We start from the raw sequence: 22,310 nt of genomic DNA, 5'->3' as shown, positions 1-22,310 counted from the left end.
GAATGCAGCCATTGGATTCGTATTCCACAGTAACGTTGATCAAAGCTTCTGATGCTGTAGGAAACGCGTTTTGCGAGCGTTTCCAGAAAAGGAATGGGGCCATTGGATTCGTATTCCACTGTACAGTTGATCGAAGCTTCTGATGCTGTAGGAAACGGGTTTTGCGAGCGTTTCCAGAAGAGGAATGGAGCCACTGGATTCGTATTCCACAGTAAAGTTGATCGAATCTTCTGATGCTATAGGAAACGCGTTTTGCGAGCGTTTCCAGGAGACGAATGGAGCCATTGGATTCGTATTCCACAGTAACGTTGATCAAAGCTTCTGATGTTAGGAAACGCGTTTTGCGAGCGTTTCCACAAAAGGAATGGAGCCATTGGATTCGTATTCCACAGTAACGTAGATCAAAGCTTCTGATGCTGTAGGAAACGCGTTGTGCGAGCGTTTCCAGAAAAGGAATGGGGCCATTGGAGTCGTATTCCACTGTAAAGTTGATCGAAGCTTCTGATGCTGTAGGAAACGCGTTTTGTTAGCGTTTCCACAAAATGAATGGGGCCATTGGATTCGTATTCCACTGTACAGTGTATCGAAGCTTTTGATGCTGTAGGAAACGCGTTTTGCGAGCGTTTCCAGAAGAGGAATGGAGCCACTGGATTCGTATTCCACTGTAAAGTTGATCGAAGCTTCTGCTGCTGTAGGAAACGCGTTTTGCGAGCGTTTCCACAAAAGGAATGGAGCCATCAGATTCGTATTCCACAGTAACGTTGATCAAAGCTTCTGATGCTGTAGGAAACGCGTTTTGCGAGCGTTTCCAGAAGAGGAATGGAGCCATTGGATTCGTATTCCACAGTAAAGTTGATCGAAGCTTCTGATGCTGTAGGAAACGCGTTTTGTGAGCGTTTCCAGAAAAGGAATGGAGCCATTTGATTCGTATTCCACAGTAACGTTGATCGAAGCTTCTGATGCTGTAGGAAACCCGTTTTGCGAGCGTTTCCAGAAAAGGAATGGGGTCATTGGATTCGTATTCCACTGTAAAGTTGATCGAAGCTTCTGATGCTGTAGGAAACGCGTTTTGCGAGCGTTTCCCGAAAAGGAATGGGGCCATTGGATTCGTATTCCACTGTAAAGTTGATCGAAGCTTCTGATGCTGTAGGAAACGCGTTTTGCGAGCGTTTCCACAAAAGGAATGGAGCCATCGGATTCGTATTCCACAGTAACGTTGATCAAAGCTTCTTATGCTGTAGGAAACGCGTTTTGCGAGCGTTTCCAGAAGAGGAATGGAGCCACTGGATTCGTATTCCACAGTAACGTTGATCAAAGCTTCTGATGCTGTAGGAAACGCGTTTTGCGAGCGTTTCCAGAAGAGGAATGGAGCCATTGGATTCGTATTCCACAGTAAAGTTGATCGAAGCTTCTGATGCTGTAGGAAACGCGTTTTGTGAGCGTTTCCAGAAGAGGAATGGAGCCATTGGATTCGTATTCCACAGTAAAGTTGATCGAAGCTTCTGATGCTGTAGGAAACGCGTTTTGCGAGCGTTTCCAGAAGAGGAATGAAGCCATTGGATTCGTATTCTACAGTAACGTTGATCAAAGCTTCTGATGCTGTAGGAAACGCGTTTTTCGAGCGTTTCCACAAAAGGAATGGAGCCATTGGATTCGTATTCCACAGTAACGTTGATCAAAGCTTCTGATGCTGTAGGAAACGCGTTTTGTGAGCGTTTCCAGAAAAGGAATTAGGCCATTGGATTCGTATTCCACTGTAAAGTTGATCGAGGCTTCTGATGCTGTAGGAAACGCGTTTTGTGAGCGTTTCCAGAAAAGGAATGAAGCCATTGGATTCGTATTCCACAGTAACGTTGATCAAAGCTTCTGATGCTGTAGGAAACGCGTTTTGCGAGCGTTTCCAGAAGAGGAAAGGGGCCATTGAATTCGTATTCCACTGTAAAGTTGATCGAAGCTTCTGATGCTGTAGGAAACGCGTTTTGCGAGCGTTTAAACAAAAGGAATGGAGCCATTGGATTCGTATTCCACAGTAACGTTGATCGAAGCTTCTGATGCTGTAGGAAACGCGCTTTGTGAGCGTTTCCACAAAAGGAATGGGGCCATTGGATTCGTATTCCACTGTAAAGTTGATCGAAGCTTCTGATGCTGTAGGAAACGCGTTTTGCGAGCGTTTCCAGAAGAGGAATGAAGCCATTGGATTCGTATTCCACAGTAACGTCGATCAAAGCTTCTGATGCTGTAGGAAACGCGTTTTGCGAGCGTTTCCACAAAAGGAATGGAGCCATCGGATTCGTATTCCACAGTAACGTTGATCAAAGCTTCTGATGCTGTAGGAAACGCGTTTTGCGAGCGTTTCCAGAAGAGGAATGGAGCCATTGGATTCGTATTCCACAGTAAAGTTGATCGAAGCTTCTGATGCTGTAGAAAACGCGTTTTGTGAGCGTTTCCAGAAAAGGAATGGAGCCATTGGATTCGTATTCCACAGTAACGTTGATCGAAGCTTCTGATGCTGTAGGAAACCCGTTTTGCGAGCGTTACCAGAAAAGGAATGGGGCCATTAGATTCTTATTCCACTGTAAAGTTGATCGAAGCTTCTGATGCTGTAGGAAACGCGTTTTGCGAGCGTTTCCAGAAGAGGAATGAAGCCATTGGATTCGTATTCCACAGTAACGTTGATCAAAGCTTCTGATGCTGTAGGAAACGCGTTTTGCGAGCGTTTCCACAAGAGGAATGGAGCTATTGGATTCGTATTCCACAGTAAAGTATCAAAGCTTCTGATGCTGTAGGAAACGCGTTTTGCGAGCGTTTCCAAAAAAGGAATGGTGCCATTGGAATCGTATTCCACTGTAAAGTTGATCGAAGCTTCTGATGCTGTAGGAAACGCGTTTTGCGAGCGTTTCCACAAAAGGAATGGAGCCATTGGATTCGTATTCCACAGTAACGTTGATCAAAGCTTCTGATGCTGTAGGAAACGCGTTTTGCGAGCGTTTCCAGAAGAGGAATGGAGCAATTGGATTGGTATTCCACAGTAAAGTTTATTGAAGCTTCTGATGCTGTAGGAAACGTGTTTTTCGAGCGTTTGCAGAAGAGGAATGCAGCCATTGGATTCGTATTCCACAGTAACGTTGATCAAAGCTTCTGATGCTGTAGGAAACGCGTTTTGCGAGCGTTTCCAGAAAAGGAATGGGGCCATTGGATTCGTATTCCACTGTAAAGTTGATCGAAGCTTCTGATGCTGTAGGAAACGCGTTTTGCGAGCGTTTCCACAAAAGGAATGGAGCCATTGGATTCGTATTTCACAGTAACGTTGATCAAAGCTTCTGATGCTGTAGGAAACGCGTTTTGCGAGCGTTTCCAGAAGAGGAATGGAGCAATTGGATTCGTATTCCACAGTCAAGTTTATTGAAGCTTCTGATGCTGTAGGAAACGTGTTTTTCGAGCGTTTGCAGAAGAGGAATGCAGCCATTGGATTCGTATTCCACAGTAACGTTGATCAAAGCTTCTGATGCTGTAGGAAACGCGTTTTGCGAGCGTTTCCAGAAAAGGAATGGGGCCATTGGATTCGTATTCCACTGTACAGTTGATCGAAGCTTCTGATGCTGTAGGAAACGGGTTTTGCGAGCGTTTCCAGAAGAGGAATGGAGCCACTGGATTCGTATTCCACAGTAAAGTTGATCGAATCTTCTGATGCTATAGGAAACGCGTTTTGCGAGCGTTTCCAGGAGACGAATGGAGCCATTGGATTCGTATTCCACAGTAACGTTGATCAAAGCTTCTGATGTTAGGAAACGCGTTTTGCGAGCGTTTCCACAAAAGGAATGGAGCCATTGGATTCGTATTCCACAGTAACGTAGATCAAAGCTTCTGATGCTGTAGGAAACGCGTTGTGCGAGCGTTTCCAGAAAAGGAATGGGGCCATTGGAGTCGTATTCCACTGTAAAGTTGATCGAAGCTTCTGATGCTGTAGGAAACGCGTTTTGTTAGCGTTTCCACAAAATGAATGGGGCCATTGGATTCGTATTCCACTGTACAGTTGATCGAAGCTTTTGATGCTGTAGGAAACGCGTTTTGCGAGCGTTTCCAGAAGAGGAATGAAGCCACTGGATTCGTATTCCACTGTAAAGTTGATCGAAGCTTCTGCTGCTGTAGGAAACGCGTTTTGCGAGCGTTTCCACAAAAGGAATGGAGCCATCAGATTCGTATTCCACAGTAACGTTGATCAAAGCTTCTGATGCTGTAGGAAACGCGTTTTGCGAGCGTTTCCAGAAGAGGAATGGAGCCATTGGATTCGTATTCCACAGTAAAGTTGATCGAAGCTTCTGATGCTGTAGGAAACGCGTTTTGTGAGCGTTTCCAGAAAAGGAATGGAGCCATTTGATTCGTATTCCACAGTAACGTTGATCGAAGCTTCTGATGCTGTAGGAAACCCGTTTTGCGAGCGTTTCCAGAAAAGGAATGGGGTCATTGGATTCGTATTCCACTGTAAAGTTGATCGAAGCTTCTGATGCTGTAGGAAACGCGTTTTGCGAGCGTTTCCCGAAAAGGAATGGGGCCATTGGATTCGTATTCCACTGTAAAGTTGATCGAAGCTTCTGATGCTGTAGGAAACGCGTTTTGCGAGCGTTTCCACAAAAGGAATGGAGCCATCGGATTCGTATTCCACAGTAACGTTGATCAAAGCTTCTTATGCTGTAGGAAACGCGTTTTGCGAGCGTTTCCAGAAGAGGAATGGAGCCACTGGATTCGTATTCCACAGTAAAGTTGATCCAAGCTTCTGATGCTGTAGGAAACGCGTTTTGCGAGCGTTTCCACAAAAGGAATGGAGCCATCGGATTCGTATTCCACAGTAACGTTGATCAAAGCTTCTGATGCTGTAGGAAACGCGTTTTGCGAGCGTTTCCAGAAGAGGAATGGAGCCATTGGATTCGTATTCCACAGTAAAGTTGATCGAAGCTTCTGATGCTGTAGGAAACGCGTTTTGTGAGCGTTTCCAGAAAAGGAATGGAGCCATTAGACTCGTATTCCACAGTAACGTTGATCGAAGCTTCTGATGCTGTAGGAAACCCGTTTTTCAAGCGTTTCCAGAAAAGGAATGGGGTCATTGGATTCGTATTCCACTGTAAAGTTGATCGAAGCTTCTGATGCTGTAGGAAACGCGTTTTGCGAGCGTTTCCAGAAGAGGAATGAAGCCATTGGATTCGTATTCCACAGTAACGTTGATCAAAGCTTCTGATGCTGTGGGAAACGCGTTTTTCGAGCGTTTCCACAAAAGGAATGGAGCCATTGGGTTCGTATTCCACAGTAACGTTGATCAAAGCTTCTGATGCTGTAGGAAACGCGTTTTGTGAGCGTTTCCAGAAAAGGAATTAGGCCATTGGATTCGTATTCCACTGTAAAGTTGATCGAGGCTTCTGATGCTGTAGGAAACGCGTTTTGTGAGCGTTTCCAGAAAAGGAATGAAGCCATTGGATTCGTATTCCACAGTAACGTTGATCAAAGCTTCTGATGCTGTAGGAAACGCGTTTTGCGAGCGTTTCCAGAAGAGGAAAGGGGCCATTGAATTCGTATTCCACTGTAAAGTTGATCGAAGCTTCTGATGCTGTAGGAAACGCGTTTTGCGAGCGTTTAAACAAAAGGAATGGAGCCATTGGATTCGTATTCCACAGTAACGTTGATCGAAGCTTCTGATGCTGTAGGAAACGCGCTTTGTGAGCGTTTCCACAAAAGGTATGGGGCCATTGGATTCGTATTCCACTGTAAAGTTGATCGAAGCTTCTGATGCTGTAGGAAACGCGTTTTGCGAGCGTTTCCAGAAGAGGAATGGAGCCATTGGATTCGTATTCCACAGTAACGTCGATCAAAGCTTCTGATGCTGTAGGAAACGCGTTTTGCGAGCGTTTCCACAAAAGGAATGGAGCCATCGGATTCGTATTCCACAGTAACGTTGATCAAAGCTTCTGATGCTGTAGGAAACGCGTTTTGCGAGCGTTTCCAGAAGAGGAATGGAGCCATTGGATTCGTATTCCACAGTAAAGTTGATCGAAGCTTCTGATGCTGTAGAAAACGCGTTTTGTGAGCGTTTCCAGAAAAGGAATGGAGCCATTGGATTCGTATTCCACAGTAACGTTGATCGAAGCTTCTGATGCTGTAGGAAACCCGTTTTGCGAGCGTTACCAGAAAAGGAATGGGGCCATTAGATTCTTATTCCACTGTAATGTTGATCGAAGCTTCTGATGCTGTAGGAAACGCGTTTTGCCAGCGTTTCCAGAAGAGGAATGAAGCCATTGGATTCGTATTCCACAGTAACGTTGATCAAAGCTTCTGATGCTGTAGGAAACGCGTTTTGCGAGCGTTTCCACAAGAGGAATGGAGCCATTGGATTCGTATTCCACAGTAAAGTATCAAAGCTTCTGATGCTGTAGGAAACGCGTTTTGCGAGCGTTTCCAAAAAAGGAATGGTGCCATTGGAATCGTATTCCACTGTAAAGTTGATCGAAGCTTCTGATGCTGTAGGAAACGCGTTTTGCGAGCGTTTCCACAAAAGGAATGGAGCCATTTTATTCGTATTCCACAGTAACGTTGATCAAAGCTTCTGATGCTGTAGGAAACGCGTTTTGCGAGCGTTTCCAGAAGAGGAATGGAGCAATTGGATTGGTATTCCACAGTAAAGTTTATTGAAGCTTCTGATGCTGTAGGAAACGTGTTTTTCGAGCGTTTGCAGAAGAGGAATGCAGCCATTGGATTCGTATTCCACAGTAACGTTGATCAAAGCTTCTGATGCTGTAGGAAACGCGTTTTGCGAGCGTTTCCAGAAAAGGAATGGGGCCATTGGATTCGTATTCCACTGTAAAGTTGATCGAAGCTTCTGATGCTGTAGGAAACGCGTTTTGCGAGCGTTTCCACAAAAGGAATGGAGCCATTGGATTCGTATTTCACAGTAACGTTGATCAAAGCTTCTGATGCTGTAGGAAACGCGTTTTGCGAGCTTTTCCAGAAAAGGAATGGGGCCATTGGATTCTTATTCCACGAGTACAGTTGATCGAAGCTTCTGATGCTGTAGGAAACGGGTTTTGCGAGCGTTTCCAGAAGAGGAATGGAGCCACTGGATTCGTATTCCACAGTAAAGTTGATCGAATCTTCTGATGCTATAGGAAACGCGTTTTGCGAGCGTTTCCACAAAAGGAATGGAGCCATCGGATTCGTATTCCACAGTAACGTTGATCAAAGCTTCTTATGCTGTAGGAAACGCGTTTTGCGAGCGTTTCCAGAAGAGGAATGGAGCCACTGGATTCGTATTCCACAGTAAAGTTGATCGAAGCTTCTGATGCTGTAGGAAACGCGTTTTGCGAGCGTTTCCACAAAAGGAATGGAGCCATCGGATTCGTATTCCACAGTAACGTTGATCAAAGCTTCTGATGCTGTAGGAAACGCGTTTTGCGAGCGTTTCCAGAAGAGGAATGGAGCCATTGGATTCGTATTCCACAGTAAAGTTGATCGAAGCTTCTGATGCTGTAGGAAACGCGTTTTGTGAGCGTTTCCAGAAAAGGAATGGAGCCATTGGATTCGTATTCCACAGTAACGTTGATCGAAGCTTCTGATGCTGTAGGAAACCCGTTTTTCAAGCGTTTCCAGAAAAGGAATGGGGTCATTGGATTCGTATTCCACTGTAAAGTTGATCGAAGCTTCTGATGCTGTAGGAAACGCGTTTTGCGAGCGTTTCGAGAAGAGGAATGAAGCCATTGGATTCGTATTCCACAGTAACGTTGATCAAAGCTTCTGATGCTGTAGGAAACGCGTTTTTCGAGCGTTTCCACAAAAGGAATGGAGCCATTGGATTCGTATTCCACAGTAACGTTGATCAAAGCTTCTGATGCTGTAGGAAACGCGTTTTGTGAGCGTTTCCAGAAAAGGAATTAGGCCATTGGATTCGTATTCCACTGTAAACTTGATCGAGGCTTCTGATGCTGTAGGAAACGCGTTTTGTGAGCGTTTCCAGAAAAGGAATGAAGCCATTGGATTCGTATTCCACAGTAACGTTGATCAAAGCTTCTGATGCTGTAGGAAACGCGTTTTGCGAGCGTTTCCAGAAGAGGAAAGGGGCCATTGAATTCGTATTCCACTGTAAAGTTGATCGAAGCTTCTGATGCTGTAGGAAACGCGTTTTGCGAGCGTTTAAACAAAAGGAATGGAGCCATTGGATTCGTATTCCACAGTAACGTTGATCGAAGCTTCTGATGCTGTAGGAAACGCGCTTTGTGAGCGTTTCCACAAAAGGAATGGGGCCATTGGATTCGTATTCCACTGTAAAGTTGATCGAAGCTTCTGATGCTGTAGGAAACGCGTTTTGCGAGCGTTTCCAGAAGAGGAATGGAGCCATTGGATTCGTATTCCACAGTAACGTCGATCAAAGCTTCTGATGCTGTAGGAAACGCGTTTTGCGAGCGTTTCCACAAAAGGAATGGAGCCATCGGATTCGTATTCCACAGTAACGTTGATCAAAGCTTCTGATGCTGTAGGAAACGCGTTTTGCGGGCGTTTCCAGAAGAGGAATGGAGCCATTGGATTCGTATTCCACAGTAAAGTTGATCGAAGCTTCTGATGCTGTAGAAAACGCGTTTTGTGAGCGTTTCCAGAAAAGGAATGGAGCCATTGGATTCGTATTCCACAGTAACGTTGATCGAAGCTTCTGATGCTGTAGGAAACCCGTTTTGCGAGCGTTACCAGAAAAGGAATGGGGCCATTAGATTCTTATTCCACTGTAATGTTGATCGAAGCTTCTGATGCTGTAGGAAACGCGTTTTGCGAGCGTTTCCAGAAGAGGAATGAAGCCATTGGATTCGTATTCCACAGTAACGTTGATCAAAGCTTCTGATGCTGTAGGAAACGCGTTTTGCGAGCGTTTCCACAAGAGGAATGGAGCCATTGGATTCGTATTCCACAGTAAAGTATCAAAGCTTCTGATGCTGTAGGAAACGCGTTTTGCGAGCGTTTCCAAAAAAGGAATGGTGCCATTGGAATCGTATTCCACTGTAAAGTTGATCGAAGCTTCTGATGCTGTAGGAAACGCGTTTTGCGAGCGTTTCCACAAAAGGAATGGAGCCATTGGATTCGTATTCCACAGTAACGTTGATCAAAGCTTCTGATGCTGTAGGAAACGCGTTTTGCGTTCGTTTCCAGAAGAGGAATGGAGCAATTGGATTGGTATTCCACAGTAAAGTTTATTGAAGCTTCTGATGCTGTAGGAAACGTGTTTTTCGAGCGTTTGCAGAAGAGGAATGCAGCCATTGGATTCGTATTCCACAGTAACGTTGATCAAAGCTTCTGATGCTGTAGGAAACGCGTTTTGCGAGCGTTTCCAGAAAAGGAATGGGGCCATTGGATTCGTATTCCACTGTAAAGTTGATCGAAGCTTCTGATGCTGTAGGAAACGCGTTTTGCGAGCGTTTCCACAAAAGGAATGGAGCCATTGGATTCGTATTTCAAAGTAACGTTGATCAAAGCTTCTGATGCTGTAGGAAACGCGTTTTGCGAGCGTTTCCAGAAAAGGAATGGGGCCATTGGATTCGTATTCCACTGTACAGTTGATCGAAGCTTCTGATGCTGTAGGAAACGGGTTTTGCGAGCGTTTCCAGAAGAGGAATGGAGCCACTGGATTCGTATTCCACAGTAAAGTTGATCGAATCTTCTGATGCTATAGGAAACGCGTTTTGCGAGCGTTTCCAGGAGACGAATGGAGCCATTGGATTCGTATTCCACAGTAACGTTGATCAAAGCTTCTGATGTTAGGAAACGCGTTTTGCGAGCGTTTCCACAAAAGGAATGGAGCCATTGGATTCGTATTCCACAGTAACGTAGATCAAAGCTTCTGATGCTGTAGGAAACGCGTTTTGCGAGCGTTTCCAGAAAAGGAATGGGGCCATTGGATTCGTATTCCACTGTAAAGTTGATCGAAGCTTCTGATGCTGTAGGAAACGCGTTTTGCGAGCGTTTCCAGAAAAGGAATGGGGCCATTGGAGTCGTATTCCACTGTAAAGTTGATCGAAGCTTCTGATGCTGTAGGAAACGCGTTTTGTTAGCGTTTAAACAAAAGGAATGGAGCCATTGGATTCGTATTCCACAGTAACGTTGATCAAAGCTTCTGATGCTGTAGGAAACGCGTTTTGTGAGCGTTTCCAGAAAAGGAATGAAGCCATTGGATTCGTATTCCACAGTAACGTTGATCAAAGCTTCTGATGCTGTAGGAAACGCGTTTTGCGAGCGTTTCCAGAAGAGGAAAGGGGCCATTGAATTCGTATTCCACTGTAAAGTTGATCGAAGCTTCTGATGCTGTAGGAAACGCGTTTTGCGAGCGTTTAAACAAAAGGAATGGAGCCATTGGATTCGTATTCCACAGTAACGTTGATCGAAGCTTCTGATGCTGTAGGAAACGCGCTTTGTGAGCGTTTCCACAAAAGGAATGGGGCCATTGGATTCGTATTCCACTGTAAAGTTGATCGAAGCTTCTGATGCTGTAGGAAACGCGTTTTGCGAGCGTTTCCAGAAGAGGAATGGAGCCATTGGATTCGTATTCCACAGTAACGTCGATCAAAGCTTCTGATGCTGTAGGAAACGCGTTTTGCGAGCGTTTCCACAAAAGGAATGGAGCCATCGGATTCGTATTCCACAGTAACGTTGATCAAAGCTTCTGATGCTGTAGGAAACGCGTTTTGCGAGCGTTTCCAGAAGAGGAATGGAGCCATTGGATTCGTATTCCACAGTAAAGTTGATCGAAGCTTCTGATGCTGTAGAAAACGCGTTTTGTGAGCGTTTCCAGAAAAGGAATGGAGCCATTGGATTCGTATTCCACAGTAACGTTGATCGAAGCTTCTGATGCTGTAGGAAACCCGTTTTGCGAGCGTTACCAGAAAAGGAATGGGGCCATTAGATTCTTATTCCACTGTAATGTTGATCGAAGCTTCTGATGCTGTAGGAAACGCGTTTTGCGAGCGTTTCCAGAAGAGGAATGAAGCCATTGGATTCGTATTCCACAGTAACGTTGATCAAAGCTTCTGATGCTGTAGGAAACGCGTTTTGCGAGCGTTTCCACAAGAGGAATGGAGCCATTGGATTCGTATTCCACAGTAAAGTATCAAAGCTTCTGATGCTGTAGGAAACGCGTTTTGCGAGCGTTTCCAAAAAAGGAATGGTGCCATTGGAATCGTATTCCACTGTAAAGTTGATCGAAGCTTCTGATGCTGTAGGAAACGCGTTTTGCGAGCGTTTCCACAAAAGGAATGGAGCCATTGGATTCGTATTCCACAGTAACGTTGATCAAAGCTTCTGATGCTGTAGGAAACGCGTTCTGCGTTCGTTTCCAGAAGAGGAATGGAGCAATTGGATTGGTATTCCACAGTAAAGTTTATTGAAGCTTCTGATGCTGTAGGAAACGTGTTTTTCGAGCGTTTGCAGAAGAGGAATGCAGCCATTGGATTCGTATTCCACAGTAACGTTGAGCAAACTTCTGATGCTGTAGGAAACGCGTTTTGCGAGCGTTTCCAGAAAAGGAATGGGGCCATTGGATTCGTATTCCACTGTAAAGTTGATCGAAGCTTCTGATGCTGTAGGAAACGCGTTTTGCGAGCGTTTCCACAAAAGGAATGGAGCCATTGGATTCGTATTTCAAAGTAACGTTGATCAAAGCTTCTGATGCTGTAGGAAACGCGTTTTGCGAGCGTTTCCAGAAAAGGAATGGGGCCATTGGATTCGTATTCCACTGTACAGTTGATCGAAGCTTCTGATGCTGTAGGAAACGGGTTTTGCGAGCGTTTCCAGAAGAGGAATGGAGCCACTGGATGCGTATTCCACAGTAAAGTTGATCGAATCTTCTGATGCTATAGGAAACGCGTTTTGCGAGCGTTTACAGGAGACGAATGGAGCCATTGGATTCGTATTCCACAGTAACGTTGATCAAAGCTTCTGATGTTAGGAAACGCGTTTTGCGGGCGTTTCCACAAAAGGAATGGAGCCATTGGATTCGTATTCCACAGTAACGTAGATCAAAGCTTCTGATGCTGTAGGAAACGCGTTGTGCGAGCGTTTCCAGAAAAGGAATGGGGCCATTGGAGTCGTATTCCACTGTAAAGTTGATCGAAGCTTCTGATGCTGTAGGAAACGCGTTTTGTTAGCGTTTCCACAAAATGAAGGGGGCCATTGGATTCGTATTCCACTGTACAGTTGATCGAAGCTTTTGATGCTGTAGGAAACGCGTTTTGCGAGCGTTTCCAGAAGAGGAATGGAGCCACTGGATTCGTATTCCACTGTAAAGTTGATCGAAGCTTCTGCTGCTGTAGGAAACGCGTTTTGCGAGCGTTTCCACAAAAGAAATGGAGCCATCAGATTCGTATTCCACAGTAACGTTGATCAAAGCTTCTGATGCTGTAGGAAACGCGTTTTGCGAGCGTTTCCAGAAGAGGAATGGAGCCATTGGATTCGTATTCCACAGTAAAGTTGATCGAAGCTTCTGATGCTGTAGGAAACGCGTTTTGTGAGCGTTTCCAGAAAAGGAATGGAGCCATTTGATTCGTATTCCACAGTAACGTTGATCGAAGCTTCTGATGCTGTAGGAAACCCGTTTTGCGAGCGTTTCCAGAAAAGGAATGGGGTCATTGGATTCGTATTCCACTGTAAAGTTGATCGAAGCTTCTGATGCTGTAGGAAACGCGTTTTGCGAGCGTTTCCAGAAGAGGAATGGACCCATTGGATTCGTATTCCACAGTAACGTTGATCAAAGCTTCTGATGCTGTAGGAAACGCGTTTTGCGAGCGTTTCCACAAAAGGAATGGAGCCATTGGATTCGTATTCCACAGTAACGTAGATCAAAGCTTCTGATGCTGTAGGAAACGCGTTTTGCGAGCGTTTCCAGAAAAGGAAAGGGGCCATTGGATTCGTATTCCACTGTAAAGTTGATCGAAGCTTCTGATGCTGTAGGAAACGCGTTTTGTTAGCGTTTCCACAAAATGAATGGGGCCATTGGATTCGTATTCCACTGTACAGTTGATCGAAGCTTTTGATGCTGTAGGAAACGCGTTTTGCGAGCGTTTCCAGAAGAGGAATGGAGCCACTGGATTCGTATTCCACAGTAAAGTTGATCGAAGCTTCTGCTGCTGTAGGAAACGCGTTTTGCGAGCGTTTCCACAAAAGGAATGGAGCCATCGGATTCGTATTCCACAGTAACGTTGATCAAAGCTTCTGATGCTGTAGGAAACGCGTTTTGCGAGCGTTTCCAGAAGAGGAAAGGGGCCATTGAATTCGTATTTCACTGTAAAGTTGATCGAAGCTTCTGATGCTGTAGGAAACGCGTTTTGCGAGCGTTTAAACAAAAGGAATGGAGCCATTGGATTTGTATTCCACAGTAACGTTGATCGAAGCTTCTGATGCTGTAGGAAACGCGTTTTGTGAGCGTTTCCACAAAAGGAATGGGGCCATTGGATTCGTATTCCACTGTAAAGTTGATCGAAGCTTGTGATGCTGTAGGAAACGCGTTTTGCGAGCGTTTCCAGAAGAGGAATGGAGCCATTGGATTCGTATTCCACAGTAACGTTGATCAAAGCTTCTGATGCTGTAGGAAACGCGTTTTGCGAGCGTTTCCAGAAGAGGAATGGAGCCATTGGATTCGTATTCCACAGTGAAGTTGATCGAAGCTTCTGATGCTGTAGGAAACGCGTTTTGCGAGCGTTTCCACAAAAGGAATGGAGCCATCGGATTCGTATTCCACAGTAACGTTGATCAAAGCTTCTGATGCTGTAGGAAACGCGTTTTGCGAGCGTTTCCAGAAGAGGAATGGAGCCATTGGATTCGTATTCCACAGTAAAGTTGATCAAAGCTTCTGATGCTGTAGGAAACGCGTTTTGTGAGCGTTTCCAGAAAAGGAATGGAGCCATTGGATTCGTATTCCACAGTAACGTTGATCGAAGCTTCTGATGCTGTAGGAAACCCGTTTTGCGAGCGTTTCCAGAAAAGGAATGGGGTCATTGGATTTGTATACCACTGTAAAGTTGATCGAAGCTTCTGATGCTGTAGGAAACGCGTTTTGCGAGCGTTTCCAGAAGAGGAATGGAGCCATTGGATTCGTATTCCACAGTAACGTTCATCAAAGCTTCTGATGCTGTAGGAAACGCGTTTTGCGAGCGTTTCCACAAAAGGAATGGAGCCATCGGATTCGTATTCCACAGTAACGTTGAGCAAAGCTTCTGATGCTGTAGGAAACGCGTTTTGCGAGCGTTTCCAGAAGAGGAATTTAGCCATTGGATTCGTATTCCACAGTAACGTCGATCAAAGCTTCTGATGCTGTAGGAAACGCGTTTTGCGAGCGTTTCCAAAAAAGGAATGGGGCCATTGGATTCGTATTCCACTGTAAATTTGATCGAAGCTTCTGAAGCTGTAGGAAACGCGTTTTGCGAGCGTTTCCAAAAAAGGAATGTAGCCAATGGATTCGTATTCCACAGTAACGTTGATCAAAGCTTCTGATGCTGTAGGAAACGCGTTTTGCGAGCGTTTCCAGAAGAGGAATGGAGCCATTGGATTCGTATTCCAAAGTAAAGTGTATTGAAGCTTGTGATGCTGTAGGAAACGCGTTTTTCGAGCGTTTGCAGAAGAGGAATGCAGCGATTGGATTCGTATTCCACAGTAACGTTGATCAAAGCTTCTGATGCTGTAGGAAACGCGTTTTGCGAGCGTTTCCAGAAAAGGAATTGGGCTATTGGATTCGTATTCCACTGTACAGTTGATCGAAGCTTCTGATGCTGTAGGAAACGCGTTTTGCGAGCGTTTCCAGAAGAGGATTGGAGCCACTGGATTCGTATTCCACAGTAAAGTTGATCGAAGCTTCTGATGCTATAGGAAACGCGTTTTGCGAGCGTTTCCAGGAGAGGAATGGAGCCATTGGATTCGTATTCCACAGTAACGTTGATCAAAGCTTCTGATGCTGTAGGAAACGCGTTTTGCGAGCGTTTCCACAAAAGGAATGGAGCCATTGGATTCGTATTCCACAGTAACGTAGATCAAAGCTTCTGATGCTGTAGGAAAAGCGTTTTGCGAGCGTTTCCAGAAAATGAATGGGGCCATTGGATTCGTATTCCACTGTGAAGTTGATCGAAGCTTTTGATGCTGTAGGAAACGCGTTTTGCGAGCGTTTCCAGAAGAGGTATGGAGCCACTGGATTCGTATTCCACAGTAAAGTTGATCGAAGCTTCTGATGCTGTAGGAAACGCGTTTTGCGAGCGTTTCCACAAAAGGAATGGAGCCATCGGATTCGTATTCCACAGTAACGTTGATCAAAGCTTCTGATGCTGTAGGAAACCCGTTTTGCGAGCGTTTCCAGAAAAGGAATGGGGTCATTGGATTCGTATTCCACTGTAAAGTTGATCGAAGCTTCTGATGCTGTAGGAAACGCGTTTTGCGAGCGTTTCCAGAAGAGGAATGAAGCCATTGGATTCGTATTCCACAGTAACGTTGATCAAAGCTTCTGATGCTGTAGGAAACGCGTTTTTCGAGCGTTTCCACAAAAGGAATGGAGCCATTGGATTCGTATTCCACAGTAACGTAGATCAAAGCTTCTGATGCTGTAGGAAACGCGTTTTGCGAGCGTTTCCAGAAAAGGAATGGGGCCATTGGATTCGTATTCCACTGTAAAGTTGATCGAAGCTTCTGATGCTGTAGGAAACGCGTTTTGTTAGCGTTTCCATAAAATGAATGGGGCCATTGGATTCGTATTCCACTGTACAGTTGATCGAAGCATTTGATGCTGTAGGAAACGCGTTTTGCGAGCGTTTCCAGAAGAGGAATGGAGCCACTGGATTCGTATTCCACAGTAAAGTTGATCGAAGCTTCTGATGCTGTAGGAAACGCGTTTTGCGAGCGTTTCCACAAAAGGAATGGAGCCATCGGATTCGTATTCCACAGTAACGTTGATCAAAGCTTCTGATGCTGTAGGAAACGCGTTTTGCGAGCGTTTCCAGAAGAGGAATGGAGCCATTGGATTCGTATTCCACAGTAAAGTTGATCGAAGCTTCTGCTGCTGTAGGAAACGCGTTTTGTGAGCGTTTCCAGAAAAGGAATGGAGCCATTGGATTCGTATTCCACAGTAACGTTGATCGAAGCTTCTGATGCTGTAGGAAACCCGTTTTGCGAGCGTTTCCAGAAAAGGAATGGGGTCATTGGATTCGTATACCACTGTAAAGTTGATCGAAGCTTCTGATGCTGTAGGAAACGCGTTTTGCGAGCGTTTCCAGAAGAGGAATGGAGCCATTGGATTCGTATTCCACAGTAACGTTGATCAAAGCTTCTGATGCTGTAGGAAATGCGTTTTGCGAGCGTTTCCACAAAAGGAATGGAGCCATCGGATTCGTATTCCACAGTAACGTTGATCAAAGCTTCTGATGCTGTAGGAAACGCGTTTTGCGAGCGTTTCCAGAAGAGGAATGGAGCCATTGGATTCGTATTCCACAGTAACGTAGATCAAAGCTTCTGATGCTGTAGGAAACGCGTTTTGCGAGCGTTTCCAGAAAAGGAATGGGGCCATTGGATTCGTATTCCACTGTAAAGTTGATCGAAGCTTCTGATGCTGTAGGAAACGCGTTTTGTTAGCGTTTCCACAAAATGAATGGGGCCATTGGATTCGTATTCCACTGTACAGTTGATCGAAGCTTTTGATGCTGTAGGAAACGCGTTTTGCGAGCGTTTCCAGAAGAGGAATGGAGCCACTGGATTCGTATTCCACAGTAAAGTTGATCGAAGCTTCTGATGCTGTAGGAAACGCGTTTTGCGAGCGTTTCCACGAAAGGAATGGAGCCATCGGATTCGTATTCCACAGTAACGTTGATCAAAGCTTCTGATGCTGTAGGAAACGCGTTTTGCGAGCGTTTCCAGAAGAGGAATGGAGCCATTGGATTCGTATTCCACAGCAAAGTTGATCGAAGCTTCTGATGCTGTAGGAAACGCGTTTTGTGAGCGTTTCCAGAAAAGGAATGGAGCCATTGGATTCGTATTCCACAGTAACGTTGATCGAAGCTTCTGATGCTGTAGGAAACCCGTTTTGCGAGCGTTTCCAGAAAAGGAATGGGGTCATTGGATTTGTATACCACTGTAAAGTTGATCGAAGCTTCTGATGCTGTAGGAAACGCGTTTTGCGAGTGTTTCCAGAAGAGGAATGGAGCCATTGGATTCGTATTCAACAGTAACGTTGATCAAAGCTTCTGATACTGTAGGAAACGCGTTTTGCGAGCGTTTCCACAAAAGGAATGAAGCCATCGGATTCGTATTCCACAGTAACGTTGAGCAAAGCTTCTGATGCTGTAGGAAACGCGTTTTGCGAGCGTTTCCAGAAGAGGAATTTAGCCATTGGATTCGTATTCCACAGTAACGTCGATCAAAGCTTCTGATGCTGTAGGAAACGCGTTTTGCGAGCGTTTCCAAAAAAGGAATGGGGCCATTGGATTCGTATTCCACTGTAAAGTTGATCGAAGCTTCTGATGCTGTAGGAAACGCGTTTTGCGAGCGTTTCCACAAAAGGAATGGAGCCAATGGATTCGTATTCCACAGTAACGTTGATCAAAGCTTCTGATGCTGTAGGAAACGCGTTTTGCGAGCGTTTCCAGAAGAGGAATGGAGCCATTGGATTCGTATTCCACAGTAAAGTTGTTTGAAGCTTCTGATGCTGTGGGAAACGCGTTTTTCGAGCGTATGCAGAAGAGGAATGCAGCCATTGGATTCGTATTCCACAGTAACGTTGATCAAAGCTTCTGATGCTGTAGGAAACGCGTTTTGCGAGCGTTTCCAGAAAAGGAATGGGGCTATTGGATTCGTATTCCACTGTACAGTTGATCGAAGCTTCTGATGCTGTAGGAAACGCGTTTTGCGAGCGTTTCCAGAAGAGGAATGGAGCCACTGGATTCGTATTCCACAGTAAAGTTGATCGAAGCTTCTGATGCTATAGGAAACGCGTTTTGCGAGCGTTTCCAGGAGAGGAATGGAGCCATTGGATTCGTATTCCACAGTAACGTTGATCAAAGCTTCTGATGCTGTAGGAAACGCGTTTTGCGAGCGTTTCCACAAAAGGAATGGAGCCATTGGATTCGTATTCCACAGTAACGTAGATCAAAGCTTCTGATGCTGTAGGAAACGAGTTTTGCGAGCGTTTCCAGAAAAGGAATGGGGCCATTGGATTCGTATTCCACTGTAAAGTTGATCGAAGCTTCTGATGCTGTAGGAAACGCGTTTTTATAGCGTTTAACCAAAATGAATGGGGCCATTGGATTCGTATTCCACTGTAAAGTTGATCGAAGCTTTTGATGCTGTATGAAACGGGTTTTGCGAGCGTTTCCAGAAGAGGTATGGAGCCACTGGATTCGTATTCCACAGTAAAGTTGATCGAAGCTTCTGATGCTGTAGGAAACGCGTTTTTCGAGCGTTTGCAGAAGAGGAATGCAGCCATTGGATTCGTATTCCACAGTAACGTTGATCAAAGCTTCTGATGCTGTAGGAAACGCGTTTTGCGAGCGTTTCCACAAAAGGAATGGAGCCATCGGATTCGTATTCCACAGTAACGTTGATCAAAGCTTCTGATGCTGTAGGAAACCCGTTTTGCGAGCGTTTCCAGAAAAGGAATGGGGTCAGTGGATTCGTATTCCACTGTAAAGTTGATCGAAGCTTCTGATGCTGTAGGAAACGCGTTTTGCGAGCGTTTCCAGAAGAGGAATGAAGCCATTGGATTCGTATTCCACAGTAACATTGATCAAAGCTTCTGATGCTGTAGGAAACGCGTTTTGCGAGCGTTTCCAGAACAGGAATGGAGCCATTGGATTCGTATTCCACAGTAATGTTGATCGAAGCTTCTGATGCTGTAGGAAACGCGTTTTGCGAGCGTTTCCAGAAAAGGAATGGAGCCATTGGATTCGTATTCCACAGTAACGTTGATCGAAGCTTCTGATGCTGTAGGAAACCCGTTTTGCGAGCGTTTCCAGAAAAGGAATGGGGCCATTGGATTCGTATTCCACTGTAAAGTTGATCGAAGCTTCTGATGCTGTAGGAAACGCGTTTTGCGAGCGTTTAAACAAAAGGAATGGGGCCATTGGATTCGTATTCCACAGTAACGTTGATCGAAGCTTCTGATGCTGTAGGAAACGCGTTTTGTGAGCGTTTCCACAAAAGGAATGGGGCCATTGGATTCGTATTCCACTGTAAAGTTGATCGAAGCTTCTGATGCTGTAGGAAACGCGTTTTGCGAGCGTTTCGAGAAGAGGAATGGAGCCATTTGATTCGTATTCCACAGTAACGTTGATCAAAGCTTCTGATGCTGTAGGAAACTCGTTTTGCGAGCGTTTCCACAAAAGGAATGGAGCCATCGGATTCGTATTCCACAGTAACGTTGATCAAAGCTTCTGATGCTGTAGGAAACGCGTTTTGCGAGCGTTTCCAGAAGAGGAATGGAGCCATTCGATTCGTATTCCACAGTAAAGTTGAACGAAGCTTCTGATGCTGTAGGAAACGCGTTTTGTGAGCGTTTCCAGAAAAGGAATGGAGCCATTGGATTCGTATTCCACAGTAACGTTGATCGAAGCTTCTGATGCTGTAGGAAACCCGTTTTGCGAGCGTTTCCAGAAGAGGAATGAAGCCATTGGATTCGTATTCCACAGTAACGTTGATCAAAGCTTCTGATGCTGTAGGAAACGCGTTTTGTGAGCGTTTCCAGAAGAGGAATGGAGCCATTGGATTCGTATTCCACAGTAAATTTGATCAAAGCTTCTGATGCTGTAGGAAATGCGTTTTGCGAGCGTTTCCAAAAAAGGTATGGTGCCATTGGATTCGTATTCCACTGTAAAGTTGATCGAAGCTTCTGATGCTGTAGGAAACGCGTTTTGCGAGCGTTTCCACAAAAGGAATGGAGCCATTGGATTCGTATTCCACAGTAACGTTGATCAAAGCTTCTCATGCTGTAGGAAACGTGTTTTGCGAGCGTTTCCAGAAGAGGAATGGAGCCATTGGATTCGTATTCCACAGTAAAGTTTATTGAAGCTTCTGATGCTGTAGGAAACGCGTTTTTCGAGCGTTTGCAGAAGAGGAATGCAGCCATTGGATTCGTATTCCACAGTAACGTTGATCAAAGCTTCTGATGCTGTAGGAAACGCGTTTTGCGAGCGTTTCCAGAAAAGGAATGGGGCCATTGGATTCGTATTCCACTGTACAGTTGATCGAAGCTTCTGATGCTGTAGGAAACGCGTTTTGCGAGCGTTTCCAGGAGAGGAATGGAGCCATTGGATTCGTATTCCACTGTAACGTTCATCAAAGCTTCTGATGCTGTAGGAAACGCGTTTTGCGAGCGTTTCCACAAAAGGAATGGAGCCATTGGATTCGTATTCCACAGTAACGAAGATCAAAGCTTCTGATGCTGTAGGAAACGCGTTTTGCGAGCGTTTCCAGAAAAAGAATGGGGCCATTGGATTCGTATTCCACTGTAAAGTTGATCGAAGCTTCTGATGCTGTAGGAAACGCGTTTTGTTAGCGTTTCCACAAAATGAATGGGGCCATTGGATTCGTATTCCACTGTACAGTTGATCGAAGCTTTTGATACTGTAGGAAACGCGTTTTGCGAGCGTTTCCAGAAGAGGAATGGAGCCACTGGATTCGTATTCCACAGTAAAGTTGATCGAAGCTTCTGATGCTGTAGGAAACGCGTTTTGCAAGCGTTTCCACAAAAGGAATGGAGCCATCGGATTCGTATTCCACAGTAACGTTGATCAAAGCTTCTGATGCTGTAGGAAACGCGTTTTGCGAGCGTTTCCAGAGGAGGAATGGAGCCATTCGATTCGTATTCCACAGTAACGTTGATCAAAGCTTCTGATGCTGTAGGAAACGCGTTTTGTGAGCGTTTCCAGAAAAGGAATGGGGCCGTTGGATTCGTATTCCACTGTAAAGTTGATCGATGCTTCTGATGCTGTAGGAAACGCGTTTTGTGAGCGTTTCCAGAAAAGGAATGAAGCCATTGGATTCGTATTCCACAGTAACGTTGATCAAAGCTTCTGATGCTGTAGGAAACGCGTTTTGCGAGCGTTTCTACAAAAGGAATGGAGCCATCGGATTCGTATTCCACAGTAACGTTGATCAAAGCTTCTGATGCTGTAGGAAACGCGTTTTGCGAGCGTTTCCAGAAGAGGAATGGAGCCATTGGATTCGTATTCCACAGTAACGTTGATCGAAGCTTCTGATGCTGTAGGAAACGCGTTTTGTGAGGGTTTAAACAAAAGGAATGGAGCCATTGGATTCGTATTCCACAGTAACGTTGATCGAAGCTTCTGATGCTGTAGGAAACGCGTTTTGTGAGCGTTTCCACAAAAGGAATGGGGCCATTGGATTCGTATTCCACTGTAAAGTTGATCGAAGCTTCTGATGGTGTAGGAAACGCGTTTTGCGAGCGTTTCCAGAAGAGGAATGGAGCCATTGGATTCGTATTCCAAAGTAACGTTGATCAAAGCTTCTGATGCTGTAGGAAACGCGTTTTGCGAGCGTTTCTACAAAAGGAATGGAGCCATCGGATTCGTATTCCACAGTAACGTTGATCAAAGCTTCTGATGCTGTAGGAAACGCGTTTTGCGAGCGTTTCCAGAAGAGGAATGGAGCCATTGGATTCGTATTCCACAGTAAAGTTGATCGAAGCTTCTGATGCTGTAGGAAACGCGTTTTGTGAGCGTTTCCAGAAAAGGAATGGAGCCATTGGATTCGTATTCCACAGTAACGTTGATCGAAGCTTCTGATGCTGTAGGAAACCCGCTTTGCGAGCGTTTCCAGAAAAGGAATGGGGCCATTGGATTCGTATTCCAGTGTAAAGTTGATCGAAGCTTCTGATGCTGTTGGAAACGCGTTTTTTGAGCGTTTAAACAAAAGGAATGGAGCCATTGGATTTGTATTCCACAGTAACGTTGATCGAAGCTTCTGATGCTGTAGGAAACGCGTTTAGCGAGCGTTTCCAGAAAAGGAATGGGGCCATTGGATTAGTATTCCACTGTAAAGTTGATCGAAGCTTCTGATGCTGTAGGAAACGCGTTTTGTGAGCGTTTCCAGAAGAGGAATGGAGCCATTGGATTCGTATTCCACAGTAAAGTTGATCGAAGCTTCTGATGCTGTAGGAAACGCGTTTTGTGAGCGTTTCCGGAAGAGGAATGGAGCCATTGGATTCGTATTCCACAGTAAAGTTGATCGAAGCTTCTGATGCTGTAGGAAACGCGTTTTGTGAGCGTTTCCAGAAGAGGAATGGAGCCATTGGATTAGTATTCCACAGT

This window comes from Haemaphysalis longicornis, unplaced genomic scaffold (genome assembly GCF_048455015.1).
Source record: "Haemaphysalis longicornis isolate Haplotype H1 unplaced genomic scaffold, Haemaphysalis longicornis Haplotype H1 scaffold_10, whole genome shotgun sequence".
In the NCBI taxonomy this organism is placed as follows: Eukaryota; Metazoa; Arthropoda; class Arachnida; order Ixodida; family Ixodidae; genus Haemaphysalis; species Haemaphysalis longicornis.
Note: the sequence above shows the minus strand (reverse complement) of the source record.